Here is a 14,305-nt window from a genome sequence, read left to right as displayed (position 1 = left end):
TTAATCAATGACTGCTACTTCTGATTTACCTGCATTTATAGGAAGCTTTGAAGGGCTATACTTGTCAAGCATGATCTATTTATCAGTTACTTAGAGATCACGAAACATCATATTAGAAAATGTTGACGAAGACGAAGATTAAGGCACATACCACTGCTTTACATGGGGCGTATTGTTCCAGCAACCTGTCAAAAAATAAGAAACCCACAGATTTAAGCAAATAAGTCCGATATCCGAAAATCAAACTGTTCATTTAACGTTTTTAAACATAGAAACAAAGTCAATGACAGATACAGCTTTCAGTCAACGATTTAAACTTTATTCAACAAAATGCAAATAATGTAGTCAATCTGTGCTTTGTCATCGATCAAAACTGAAACAGTGATGAATCTATCCATCTAAAAGTTCAAAGAAAAGGGTAAACTTCTCAAATTCTCGATGACTTTACAATTTAGTTTCGGTTTAGGTAGTTTCCATCAGTCCCACAACATGAGATATTATGTTTTCGAACTAAAAAGTGGGAAGCGAACTGTTGCATGTTTAAACAAAGAGATGGAAGAGATAGAAAGGCACTTCAACGACCTATATTAACCTCATCGCCACCAAGGTGGAAGAGCTCAAATAGGAAGATTTTTCGGATATCTGTAAAAGACAAACTCAAATATAAATTTAAGAAAGCGAGGGGACCATGATATTGTATCACGAGCATGTTGAACGGATTAGTTTTGATCTTAAAACTAGTAGAGTTGAAGAAAAATACTAATAATACGTAGTGGAAATGTTTTCATGGAGGCTAACCTGAAAAAATGCCAGAAATTAAATCGAAAGTAAAATTTTTCGTAACATCAAGTGGTTCTCTGCAGGAAGTAGAAGGCCATAGATCCGGATGCCCAAACTTCAATTGAGTGTATTTCTTAGAGCATGACTTGAGGATTAAGGAGAAAATAAAACAAATATGCAGTTACCAAGACAGAAGGAAACGATAAGATAACTTCTCTCCAAAAAGTAACAGGTTTTGAAATTTCTACAGTTTCTGTGAAAAGATGTAGACCATCAAGCTCAATAGGTGCCCTCCAATGCAAGGCAGCAAATTTCAGAATCAGAAAGTCTTTAGCCAGGGTTTTTATGACTCTAAAGTTCGCCAGAAAACTTGAGGATAGCTACTACCCGCTATTTAACAAAGGTAAAAGCAATGCAGATAAGGAAGGATGTATTAACGTTACACAATATGCAGAAGATCATGGAAGAAAAGGTGACTGGACCAGCTAAGATTGGTAACATAAATATTTGAGTGTAAGGCAGCACAAGCACAACAACAGAAGCAAAGAGTGTTTTTGAGGCATGTTTTCATGAGGATGACTGGTGACACGCATTTTTAGAGTTTAATAAGCCCAGAATATTGACCATTGTAACCAAAACACAATAAATAGAGCAAGCAATTCAATATAGCTCGGGTTATCTAACCTAAACTATCTAATCCAACAAGGAATTGCTTCTAAACAGAAGCCAAGCATGAGATTAGAATGGCAAATTGCAAAATGATCATGCAAAGAAGTGCAAACTGAAAAGATGATAAATTTAAAGAATAATAGAAAAAAAACGTAAGAAAGGTTTGAATAATACCTGGGGAGATCTGGAGAGTGAAGTGGAATCGAGGATTTGAGAGAGAAAGAGAGTTAAAAAAAGAAAGGAAGATTGATTGAGAAGAAACACCAAGCTCAGGCCTTGAATCGGTGAAATATGGAGGAAAGCAACTTAGGGTTTGATTTGGGGAAACTGTGGGGAAACTTTGTTTTGGGAAAAAATGCTAAGTATCGGGGCTTACCTTGGGGATAAAGAGTATGAAAAAAAAACGACGTCGTTTAACCTATTAAAACTTAAATATTTGCGGCGTTTTTATTTAAAACGTCGGTATAGGTCAACTTTTAGTGGCGTTTTTTATTACAAACGCCACTATAGCTCATTTTTGTATGCGTTTTTCAAAACGCCACTAATGCACAATTTTAATTTTTTTCATTTTAACATATATTTTCTATGCTTTTTATTTCAAATTTTCTTCACGAGATTATCATTTTTAAAATTTTTTATTTAACTTTGTAACTAAAATATTAAATTTTAACTTTTAAGTTTTAATTCCAAAATTATACCTAAACTCTAAACCCCAAACTCCAAACTCCAATCTCTAAACCCCAAACCTCAAATCTCATACACTAAACCCTAAGCCCTAAACCATAAACCACAAAACCTAATCAACAAACTCTAAACCCTAAAACCCTAAACCTTCCTAACCCAGTATAACCCTTAAATATTAAACATGTATACTTCTAAACCCTAAACCCTTAAACACTAAAAATAACCCTAAACTCTAAACCTTAAACCAAAAACCCTAACACCCTAAAACGCTAAAAATAAAATCTTATTGGTTACCAGCTTAAACCCTAACCTTAAACCCTGATAGCATAACCCATAAATCCTTGAACAATGCTAAGACCCTGACCCTATACCAGAAACCCTAAACCTTAAACCCGAAACACTAGACGCTAAACCCTAATCCGTTTGGTCTAATCCGTTTTCAACCCTTTTGGTCTAATCCGTTTTCAACTTCATAATATTTTATATATATACTATGTAATTTTATAATTTATAAAAAATAAATTTATACTAAATGTATAATAGTAGTCTAATATAAACATTAAAATAATATTAAGACAACTATATAAAAAATTAAATAAATAAAAATATTAAATTAAAATGACATAATTATTACAAAAATAAAAATATAATATGATTGGACTTAAAATAAGCTTAGGTTAATCATTTGCAAGTATTAGTGGGCTTTAACAAAATGTTAAACCTATATTTTAAACCCTACTAAAAATAAATTCAAACAAATATAAAATATATGATATTATATTTAAACAAATATTATATTTAGCACCCATAAACACCTAATATTAAGTAATAAAGATCTAAAAATGTAATGATTTTGTTGTCTTTTACTTTGTTTAAAGAAAGAAAATGTGTCTGGCCCATAAACTCTAGCGGCGTTTTTCAAGAAACGCCGCTAATGCCATTGAAGTTCAAACAAAACGACGTGGATCTACTTAATGTTTTAGCGGCGTTTTTAAAAAAACGCCATTAAAGATTGATTTATTGCGGCGTTTTTAGTAAAGCGCCGCTAATGCCATTGAAGCTAATTTAAAACGACGTCGTTTTGCTTAACCTATTAGCGGCGTTTTCCAAAAACGCCGCTAATGGGGAGACCTATAGCGGCGTTTTTTACAAAAATGCCGCTAAAGTGCGAGATATTACGGCGTTTTTAGGACAGCGCCGCTAATGTCATTGAAGCTCATAAAAAACGACGTCGTTTTGCTTAACATTTTTGCGGCGTTTTTGAAAAAAAGCCGCTAAATTTTGATCTATTGCGGCGTTTTTGGGAAAATGCCGCTACTTCCAATGAAGCTCATATAAAACGGCGTCGTTTTGCTTAACCTTTTAGCGGCGTTTTGCTCGACCTATAGAGGCGCTTTTTCTAAAACGCCGCTAAATCTCGACCTATTGCAGCATTTTTTTAAAAACGCCGCTAAAACTCCATCTATTTGAATTTTTCCGGCGTTTTCGTTTCAAACGCCGCTAAAAACGCCGCTAAAAGTCTGTTTTGGTGTAGTGAGACCTTTTTTTTTTGTTTTAAATAGTTCTGAAATTTTAAATAATTATCAAAATTATTTAGAAAAAATTATATACAAAAATAACCCATTTGTTAAGGTTGGTGTTGCCTAACACATTAGCAGCACCACTCCCTTTTCCCTTCAATCATCACCCAATCATTAGATTTTAAAAAAAATATTTTTGTTGGTGCAACTACTATATCAAGTGGCACTAGTATATATTTTTTGAAATATCCGTGAAAAATAATGGTATTCATGGTGCAAAAAAAAAAAAAAATTTAATGGGTGTCACTAATGTGTCAGGAGGCACTGATAAATTTTTTTTAAAAAATTTTGTGAGTTAAAATAAATTGGGAAAAAAATAATTTTTTATCGCATCGTACATAATGACTCTCACTGAATTGAAAGAATTGAAAGCTGAGTTGTAAGAGCTTTTAGATCGAGGATTTAACCAACCGAGTGTGTCACATTGAAGAGCTCCAATATTGTTTGTGAAAAAGAAAAACAGAGCCCTAAGACTATGTATCGACTACCAACAGTTGAATAATGTAACCATAAAGAACAAGTATATGCTTTCCCGAATTAATGATTTGTTTGATCAACTGAAAGAAGCAACCTTGTTTTTTAATATTTATCTTCAATTGGGATACTATTAGCTCAGAGTCAAAAAGTTAGATGTTACAAAAACTACTTTTCAAACTCATTACAAACTATGAATTTTTGGTAATGCTGTCTGGGCTTAATAATGACCCTATCACTTTTACGGATTTGATGAACAAAATCTCTTTCAGTTGTATCTAGACCAGTTTGTCGTCGTGTTTATTTATGATATCTTGATTTATTCAAAAATGAAAAAGATCATGATCAGCATCTAAGGATTGTGTTATAAACTTTGCCAGAAAAGCAATTGTATGTTGAATTTAGCAAATGTGAATTCTAGTTATGAGAAGTGAGATTTCTAAATTACGTGGTATCAATTGAAGGTATTCGATTTGATATAAGTAAAATCTCAGCTATCATTTATTGGAAGCCTTCAAAGAATGTCACAAAAATAAGAAGTTTTCTAGGATTGGCAGGATACTATCAGCGATTAATTGTAAAAGGATTTTTGGTGATACCCCTTTTGTTAACAAAATTATTATAGAAGAATGTTAGTTTCGTTTGGTTTGAAAAGTGCCAATAGAGTTTTGAAAAGCTGAAGGAAATGTTAACTGAAGCTTCGATTTTAACCCAACCTGAATCGGGACAAGGATTTGTTCTGTTCAGCGACGCGTCACCCAACGGTTTAGGTTGTGCACTGATGCAAGAGGGGAAAGTAATTGTTTATGATTCTCGACAAATTAAGCCGTGTAACGCCCCGCACCCGAGACCGTTTCCGGAGTCTAACACGAGGTGTTAACGAACTTAATTCATTTATTTACACAGTTCATTTTAAAATTTCCAGACAAGCTGGCTAACTGCATCACTGTCACCTTAAAAATCATATCTCGAGTTCCAAAACTCGAAAACTGATTTCGTAAATTTTCCCTGAAACTAGACTCATATATCCATCTACATATTTTTTTCTAGAATTTTTGGTTAGGCCAATTAGTAGATTTTATTAGTTAAAGTTTTCCCTATTTCAGGGTTTGACTACTCTAACCTTCATGCATTACGACTTAGATATCTCCCTGTACAGGGCTTCAATACATATGCCGTTTGTTTCTAATGAAACTAGACTCAAAAAGGAATCTGTACATATAAAGCATGACTTCTAATTATTACTGATTAATTTATGGTAAATTTCCAAAGTCAGAACAGGGGATCGATTAACCGTTCTGGCCCTGTTTCACGAAAACTTAAACATCTCATAAAATACGGCTCATATGGTCGTTTTGCTTCTTCCATATAAAAATAGACTCATCAAGGTTCGATTACATAATTTATTCATGATTTAATTCCATTCGTAATATTTTTAGTGATTTTTCAAACTTACATCACTGCTGCTGTCAGCATCTATTTTAAGGTAAATTTTACCCATTTCATAAATTTCCATGAATCCATTAACAAATTGACATTCATTGTTTTCAAGTATAATCACGATTAGCCGCGACGTATGTAGCATCAATAGGACCATGATTGGCCATTCCAATGGCTAGTCCTTATCAAACATTTCCACACCACTTAATAACCATATCATAAGACCATAATGTTATACTTCAAAATATACGAGCCATTTTCGCATGGCTATACGGATATACATTACCAAAGGGTACTCAATTAACAACAAGGGTCAGCCCTATACATGCCATCTTCAAAATTGAACTAAAAGAGTACCAAAAGTGGCTTAGATAGTGTGGATGACTTCGACTTTGACACTCCCGAGTCCGATAGCTGACGAGCAAAATCTATAAAACAGAGAATCAAAGCAACGGAATAAGCATTTAATGCTTAGTCAGTTCGAGTAATGAAATTAGTTTTGATTAAAGTATAACATTCATATGGCTAAATGAATAACTTCATATATGCACATTCTCATAATCATACTCACTTCGCGCTTCAATCAACATATTCATACACAAGGTATCAAACCTAACTAAAGGCCGAAAGTTCGTTAATCAATTGAACGAATACTATTTAAAACGAATTGACTTTTCCGATGCATATACGAAACATACCTTATCGTTTGGATTTTATGAGCGTATTAATTGAAATTATTACAGCAAGATCGCTCACTTCCAAACCCAAGTATCTTCGAGATTTAGCCGGATATAACAACTCGCACAAATGCCTTCGGGTCTTAGCCCGGATATAGCAACTCGCACAAATGCCTTCGGGTCTTAGCCCGGATATAATCACTAGCATAAAGGCCTTCGGGACATAGCCCGGATATAGCAACTCGCACGAATGCCTTCGGATCTTAGTCCGGTTATCACCCAAATAATCATGCACATATGTCCACAAATCATAACACATCTTTATTTCGTTTTCATTACTAGAACTCAGACACAAGGCACTTATCTACCATTACCATTTTCGGCTCAATAACCACATACAAAGAGCATGGTTTTGATTCGCTATATAACATGATCTAATCGAATCATAATCTAAGTTCCATTACTCGAAAACTTACCTCGAATGTTGTCAGACGATTTCAACGGCTATTCGATCACCTTTTCCTTTCCTTTATCGGATTTAGTTCCCCTTTGCTCTTGAGCTTAATTTAACAAATGAATTGATTTAATCATTTTGAACATCAAAGAGAAATTCAAGGTACTTAGCCCATATATATTAGGCATTAGAGTCATATATGTATGAAATCATGAATCAAATTCAACATATTAGCCAATATTCTCCTTTAGCCGATTTTCTAAGTCAAGATAAAGCCATCAATATGCTTACCTATAGCCGAACGTACAACATCAATCTATGTATTCATTCATGTGGCCGAATATGCATGTCTATGCCGATTATATACTTAATACATTCTACAAATATGGTTACTTATGATGACTAAGCACCATTTTATCTCAAGTTATACTTATAAGCACATCCATCCAAATACATTCGTACTTAAACATCATTCCGTCCTAACACTCATATTACCTCTATAAAACTACAAGCCGAATATCCCTATACTCACATCACTTAAACATCAACCCTCAATTTCTTTGACAAAGCACATTTCCGAAAATGATAAGGCAATATAACAGCTTTTAATCCAACTTATAATTCATACATATCACATTCCAAGCATTCACTCTATTCTATAACTTAAAATACTTACATTACTCAATAACTTCCTAGTTCAAATTCGGCAACTACACCAATTCACTAGATGATTTATTATTATTATTATTGTTCATTTATTCAAACTACTTACAATTTCCTTAAACTATCACAATTAACAACCATTTATCTCTTCCATTTTCTACCATGGCCGAATGTTATAACCCAAGTCACACATATTGTTCCTCAAGGCCCTTCAATGACCACATTCGCACCTCCTTAAGAACAACCCAATTTCAACCTTCAAGAAAGAAGAAAAATATATGTACTAAGAGCTTCAAACTACTTGGCGAATATCAAACCTCCTAACAATCAAAACTTAATCCATGGAATGATTAGAACTTGAACTAACCACCTTCTTTATACATAATTTTCCAAGAATTTCAAGGTACTTACCTCTTCCAAATCCTCATCCAAGTTTAACATGAAGCAAGAGAACTCCTTTCTTCTTCCTTCTTCAAGTCACGGCAAAATGGGGGAGCAAGGATGAAACAACTTTGGTTTCTCCTCCCACTCCCCTCATATTTTATTATTCTTCCCACAACATATTAACGCAAAATGTTTATAATATGTTTTACCCCATAGCATGGCCGGCCACCATCAAGATTTTTGGCTAATTTGACATGCAAACCCATCATTTATACAACATGCATTAATAGGTCCTTATAGATTAACCTATCACATTTCAAAAGTGTCACACATAAGTCCTATTACTAAATTCACATGCAATCGACTAAATCGAAGCTTAAAACTTTCACACATTCATATTCACATATTTTAGACAATAAATATCATATTCAAATACTTTGGTGACTCGGTTTAACGGTCCCGAAACCGCTTTCCGACTAAGGTCACTTTAGGGCTGTCACAAGCCGCATAAGAAGAATTATCCTACTCACAACTTGAAACTCGCAACTATGATTTTCGCTTTGAATATATGGAGGCATTATTTGTATGAAGAAAAATGTCACATTTTCATAGATCATAAAGTATAAAATACTTACTGACTTAGAAATAATTGAATTTAAGGTAGCATAGGTGACTTGAGTTACTTAAAGACTGCGATTTGATCACTGACTATCATCCGAGAAAAGCCAATGTTGCGGTTGATACTCTAAGGTAAAAATCTCTATTCGCTTTATAAATGATGAATACTTGTTTGACTTTGGGGCAGGATGTCTTTATTTTAGCCGAGTTGAGAGCTAAACCTGTATTTCTTTAGAAGATTTAGGAGTTGCAAAAATATAACACTGAATTACAAGTGAAGCGGAAACTTATTGAAACAATCAAACCAATGAATTCAACATAGATGATAACAGTTCTACCGGTTGTTATTGAAGAGAGGTTTGTTTTTCCACTGAAAGTAAAATAAATATTTTTTGGTTTTGTGTTTGATTTGAATTTGTTTGAGCCTACACTCGAAGCAATTCCTTGTACGATAATAAATGAGAAGGTCGTTTAATTGAAAGTTGGGAATAACAAGGATCTGTCTAGCGGAAAATACAGGTGCGACTATTTTTAAAATTTTAAATTTTCACTGTGTAAGAAAAACATTTCCAAACTGGATTTTTTCCAACACTATTGGCCCAGCCTATATTATGATATGCAAAAGAGTTACTGGCAAATGAACCTCAAGGATACAATAGCCTAATGACTATTTACGTTTTGCATTGACGGAAACAATCCACTGAGCACTAAGTGGAGCATAACAATGATGTCAATTTCTATAAAAAATTTCTACAATAATTCTCTACAGAACAATTTAAGAATATGAAAGATGGTGGAAGAATAAAAAGAAACTTTGTTTCTATGCTTTTTGGTTGTGTCATGCAAATGAAATTCCATTCCTATTTATAAAATTTCTCATGTCTCTTTATAAGGATATAACTACATCTTTAATAATAAATATAATTATTCAATAGATATCTACTTGAATAATTATAACTATTTGTTAATAATCAAGTGACATAACTTTTGGATTTAAGAGACATAACTCATCACTATAAATAGTGACAACTTTTGGTTAATAATCGAGTGACATAACTTTGGTTACTTATAAATTTTCATTTGCAACTACTAGAACACTATATATTTTGGAAATGTTCTAACAACCCCCCCCCCATTTTCAAAATATTCTAGATTTTGATAAATTTGGAAATCAATTGTGTAAGGTGTCTTACGATTGAACCTTCACTTAGTGAAAACATGTTAAAGTTAATCAAAATTGTATGGTAGACTATGCTCTGAATCAACTATTTCATTCGGTTAATCGAACATATCTCACACAATGATTTCAATACTAATTAATGCACCATATCTAAGGACACTATTATGGTAATGTGTTTGTAAGCTCTTTTTAATGAGTGTTGTCAAAGCTAAACCCTTGAGCTCCTAGAATCAGGCACACTTCCTGTAACACCCCAAACCCGGCCTAGACGTTACGAGCGAATCCGGCGTGTCACATTGAAGTGTTTTTCGAAAACCATGTTTTCATTGAAAACCCTTCTTGATGTTTAGAAACTTTCATCGTTTAAACTTGAATAAAACCTTAGCCTTATTTTTTTCCAAAACGTGATTCATTGTAATAATCAAAACATTGTTAACAACCTTGTAAAATCTTATGGGAAACTTTGAAAACTTGTAAACCTTTGTAGTGGCAGAATCATGTTATTTTAAAAAAACAGTTAAGTATCAAACCTTCTTTGTCATGGCTTAAAATGAATGGATACTACGCACCAGGTAGGATTCAAGAAAGGAGGAGGTGAGTCAATTAGACTGCTTAAGTACCTAGCTCTTCCATGATCCAATCCTACACATGCACATATCCATTGCCACACTTTAAGCCTATTACTTGTCCACGAATAATAAATTAAGTTTAAGTCTATTTAAAATATTTATTTCCTTTGAAACCATTTACGTTGCGGAAGCTTTGCTCGGAAATCGTGATATTTTGAAAATAAGTAATTTTATAAAATGCGCTTTAGAGCTAACCAATTTAATAACCCAAAATATTAAAAATAATAAAAAGAGCGGCCTTATTACAACTTAAACCAGAATAAAAATTATCAAAATAATAAATGCGAAACTTATTTTAAAGAAAATAGAAACTTAATCTTCGTGGCCACTCTGAATCCCGCCCAGCTCCAAGTCCATCAATCTAAGGCTCACCTGCAAAGATGGGAAAAAGGGGGGTGAGTTTGGAAAACTCGATGTGTAAAGTATCCCAACCAGAGCCCAAATCGGTTCAAGCTTTCTTGGGCCTAAGCCCTATTCGTAAATCGATGTTAATCGGGCCTTAGCCCATATCAAGATTAGTCCGGGCCATAGCCCTATTACAATATCGAGCATCTGGGCCTAGCCCATATCAAGATGTCGATCGGGCCGTAGCCCTATTACAAGTCGAGATATATTGGGTCTTGCCCATATTAACACAGTTAGGCCCATTTTAATACAGCTGGTCCATAATAAAACAGTCTCATATGATTAATGCATGATAACCCCATCCAACCCTGCACTTGCCTCCGTCCATCCCTACACTTCCTGTGGGGAATAAATCACCAACGCCATCCCTACACTTACAGTGTTAGCACCGATTGCGGCACTAACTATAATCCGCAGCAAAGCTGCTTATATCAGAATATGTGGCACGACCACCGAACGGGTTCTTCCTCCATAACAAAACCCAACCCCATGCAATGATATACATGTCATGGCATATAACAAATGTAATCGAATATCATGTATTTCAGTCAAAATTAACCCTAGGGGTATAACAGTCATTTTGCACCTAGGGGTAAAATGGTAATTTTCATACTTAGGGTATTCTAGTAATTTAAATATTTTAGGGTTTACATACATATTCTAACCATTAACACATTAACAGAAGCACTTACCGAGCGTTTTTACCGAATTGGGCCCATTGGCCCACTAACCCGTTTTCGGCCCATTAAGCCCAAATATACCGAAGTGCACGAAATTACGCACTCTGCAATCATACTGTTTGCGATTATCAAAATTAACAACCAAACCACCTCACAAGCGCTCGCACGCTCGCAAGTTCCTAAATGCCGGCTTTTCGGCTTTTCGGCTTTTACCGATCTAGTTTATGAGTGGGTGTCATTTACACACCTGTTTTATGACGATTCGTTGACGAGATCCACACACGCTGCCTACAATTATATTACTACCACATTAATCTAACTACCGAAACGAACTACATATTAATCCCTTACCTTATTCTGCCAATAACACCTTAGGCACTAGCAATCTTACCTTTGCCGAAGTTAGCGACTAGATTTAGATCCACTTGTTCCCCTTGTCCAAGCCCTTAATCAGCAGCCTCTAGATCACACTATTATCAAGATAAAATAGTTATCACAACCCCTTAGGGCTGTGAACCCAAATCGAAAGCCTCCCTAACCTTTAGGGGTTTCGGTTTTTTTCTAAAATACGAAATAAAGACTAGGTTGGAAGGACTTACCACCGATTCCTTCAGTCAATGATTCCCCTTAATTCCTACTCGATTCTGATGCAGTTCTAAGCCCTCAAATGATAACAAAAGTCAAGCCTTCAGTGATCTTAAAATTCGGCTGTGTCCCTATGGCTATGCGTTTTCGGCTTTTTGTAACAATGAAGAAAAGATAAGGATTTTGTAATGGCTTTGTTGACAGAAACTTGGGGTTTAGAGGACTAGAGTATCGATCAAGAATGATGAAGAGAAGTAAAAAGATTTGGCTAGGAAAAATAGGCACAGAAGAAAATATAGGCTTTTGGGATTTCGGCTTTTTATGACAAATGGTTATGAAGGTTTAGAAATGACTGATAAAAGATGGAGATGTACAGGATGATAGGAAGATTCAGCTATAGAGGAAAAAAGAAAAAGAAGAGGAGAAAGTAAATGGAGAGAAAAAGAAAAGAAAAGAAGAAGGAAAGGGAATGGAAGAAGAGAAAATATCAAAACCCAAAGGAAATATTCTAAAATACCCCAAATATATACTGAAGAAAAAAAAACAATCAAAGGGAACAAAAATCAGCAATGGCTAATTTACTCAAATCCAATAGACTAGCCGAAAAACTCCCCAACTAACACCCCCTAGTTGGCTTAAATACTTACCCCACCTCCTTCCAATTTGAATTCAATTAAAATTCCTTCCTTAATTTTTGCCAAAATTTTAATTTGAATTACACCCAAATTCTTTCCCCTGCTTAATTCAAATTCCAATCAAGGTCTGGGTGTTTCGGTTCAGTTCAAATACCTTCCCCACGTGCAGCAAAATAGCAATTTATTTACGCGTAAGGTAGCTTGAACACAGGACCTCCAGGCTCCCACGCATGCTGCCATCCACTGGGACGCGACCTTGTTCTTAATATAATAGCGTCGCATTAATTATTAAACCTTACCTGCTGTAGCCTCATCCATTTTAAAATAAAACAAAATTCGCTCACAGACGGAATCGAACTCGCCCTCTCCATATGTCCAAAGACGCCATCGCCATCGCACCACAGTGCTCTTTGTGTTAAATTAAACCCGCAACTCCTCTTAACCCTTATTCTAGCCATGGTCTGCATATTAAAAACAACCCAAATTACGACGCCACACCTTGAATCCAGGCTCCTCCTCCGCCTCCTAGCATACTTAGCCACTAGGCTAGATGCTTGCTTCGACATTAATTAGCTCGAACATTTAATAAGGCCTACTGCGACAAACCCTTGGTTTTCTAAAATAAAATCCCACATTTGCGCACGCAGGAATCGAACCCCGATCCCTTCCTATCGCTAATAAGCCTAACTACAAGGCCGTGCTCCTCCTTATGTCCAATTTTAGCCCAACTTATTAATAAACCTTCGCCTGGATCCCTAAAGAAACAAAATAATAATTTTTCTAGAGTCTTGGACCGAATCTTTCCCACACTTTAAATACTTCTAAATTTATTTAAAAACTATAATAATAATAATAATAATAACCATAATAATGAAAATTTCAAATACGATAATATATATATATATTTTTTCTTAATAATAATTATAATTTCCATAAATCAATAAAATAGATACAAGAAAATTTTCTAATAATAATTTAATTTAAACACTAAATTAACAACAATAATTTTATAAATATATTTGTATCTAATAATTATAATGATAATAATTTTCATAAAAATTAAAATATTAGTAATAACATAAATATTTTATCAATATATATATATATATATATATTTTTTTAAACACTAGTAATATTTAAAACTCCTCAATATTCAGGTTTCCTTCTATCCAAATCCCAGACTCAAAGTCCAACTCTTCTAGGCCCAATTTTTGGGGCGTTACACTTCCACTCACATAGGTAGATTCTATCGAGAGTGTTCCTATAATTATAACACTAACATATTTATGTTATGAGTCTTAATAGTATAATACTCATCCTTCCCCTTATCATTACGAGTACCTAACACTTTTTACCTTGGGATGATATATTACATATTATTTTATAGTGCCAATGGTCACATATTAATGATGTACTTTATCTCATTGAACTCGAGACTTAACATTATACCAAGCGTTGAGTTGAGTTTCCATCATGGGTGACTCAAATATTATAGGCTTATATCTCATCCCTAAATTTTCAAAATTTCAACATAGTTATGTTAATTATCTATATCACATGGTGAAACTTTATATTTATTTGTGTCTTAAAAATTCACAAGACCAACATTCCCACTATGTTGAATTACTTATTCTTTCGCAAAAGAATGATATCAAGGATATCCTTTTTATTATTGTCAAATTACAGTGATCACTTTATCTTTTCTTATCATACAATTTCATATTTAACTACATTATTTATTTCTTGATATCCAAGAAATTAATTTCAC

This window comes from Gossypium arboreum, chromosome 9, assembly GCF_025698485.1.
Source record: "Gossypium arboreum isolate Shixiya-1 chromosome 9, ASM2569848v2, whole genome shotgun sequence".
Taxonomy (NCBI): domain Eukaryota; kingdom Viridiplantae; phylum Streptophyta; class Magnoliopsida; order Malvales; family Malvaceae; genus Gossypium; species Gossypium arboreum.
This window is presented reverse-complemented; position numbering follows the sequence as displayed.